Genomic DNA, 1,873 nt, shown 5'->3' on the forward strand with positions numbered 1-1,873 from the left:
TGTCGCACTGCTACTTATGATTGGTGTTGGGATTTCCCTAAAGAGAAAGCGTGATGTAATATAGTAGCAAATAGTATTTCCATCAGTTAAGAACCAAGGTTATCGAACCAGTAGGAGACACCACACAAACAAGATTAAGCGGTACCTGCACACACACAAAGCAAATACTTACACCCAACGCGGGCAAGAGGGTTCTCAATCCCCTTGTACTCGATAACTGCAAGGATTAAATTTGATAGTGGTAGATGGATAAAATAATAAAATAAAATAAAATATAATAAATTGCAACAATTATTTTTAGGTTCTTAGTAAAGTGAATGGACCCGGGGGCCATAGTGTTCACTAGAGGCATCCCTTTGATGAGCATAGCAATGGTGGGTGAACAAATTACTGTTGGGCTATTGACAGGATAGCGCATTATGATGATTCTTCATGGCATGATCAATATAGGCATTATGTCCGATATAAGTAGACTGACATCCATCTGCATCTACTGCTATTACTCCATCCCAAGACCACTATCCAACATGGATCTCAAAGTATTAAGTCCATAACAAACAGAGTAACGCTTGAAGCATGATGACATAATATAGACAAAGTAATACCAAATAATATGTTCAAACCCCATCGTTTTACCCTTAGTAGCAACAATACAAATATGTGCCTTGTAACTCCTCTTGTCACAGAGTAAGGACACCGGAAGGTTGAAGCCACTACCAAACACCTCTCCCACTAAAGATAAATCAATCTAGTTGGCCATAAGAGATAGATCGGATAGAAATACAAGGCTATAAAATCACATATAGATAAATCTAAGAAAATACCCAAATACTTTCAATGAATAATCTGATAATAAACCCTCAATTCATCGGATCACAACAAACACACCGCAAAAGTTAACATCAGATTGATCTCAGATGGGATCATTGTATTGGAGAGAGAGAGAGAGAGAGAGAGAGAGAGATCTAGCTACTGCTATGGACCCGTAGGTCCCATGGGAACTACTCACACATCATCATGGAGGCAACAAGGTTGATGAAAATGGCCTCCGTGATGGATTCCCCCTTCGGCAGAGTACCTGATAAGGCCTTCAGATGGGATCGTGGAAGAACAGAGGCTTGCGGCGGTGGAAGAATTGTTTTGGGACCTCCCATGGGGGTTTCTGGATATATGGGACTTTATAGTGTTCAAATTAGGTCAATCAGAGCAACCGAGGTGTCACAAGGCACCAGGGCGCGCCCCTACCTTGTCGCTCGCTCGTACGTCTTCTGGCCTCCTCCCAAAGCTTCCAAAGTGTCTTCTTGTCTAGAAAAATTATCAAACAGTTTCATCGTGTTTGGACTTCCTTTGGTGTGGATTTTCTGGAAAACCAAATACAAGCAGAAAACATGAACTGGCACGGGGCACTGAGTTAATATGTTAGTTCCCCAAAAATGATATAAAATATCATATAAAGCATAAAAGATTGATAATATAATAGCATGAAACAATCAAAAATTACGTTGGAGACGTACAGCGCCGTGGACCGCCGATTAAAACTTGGTGGGAAAGGCTCCATGACGACGACCGAGCGGCCAGCAGTGGTGCACCAGCGGCTGCTAGTCGACCTCCATATGGCGTGGCGGTGCTTCAACAATCATACAAGCAGGGGTTGGCCGAAAGCGACCGGAATCTATGAGGCAGCGCATTACAAAATCAGCACGATGGAGGGGGCTCCGGCGGCCGTCCGAGGTGGCGGGGCGAAGGGGTGGGGTCTGGGTGGGTGGCGGTCCGGCGATGATGGCCTTTGGACCTGCAAATCAGGTGATCTCGTTAGCCGGTAGGAGGCCGGGAATTAAACCTACCGATTGGTGGGTTGCGCGCGAGTCAATTT

Source organism: Triticum dicoccoides, chromosome 5B, assembly GCF_002162155.2.
Source record: "Triticum dicoccoides isolate Atlit2015 ecotype Zavitan chromosome 5B, WEW_v2.0, whole genome shotgun sequence".
Taxonomy (NCBI): Eukaryota; Viridiplantae; Streptophyta; class Magnoliopsida; order Poales; family Poaceae; genus Triticum; species Triticum dicoccoides.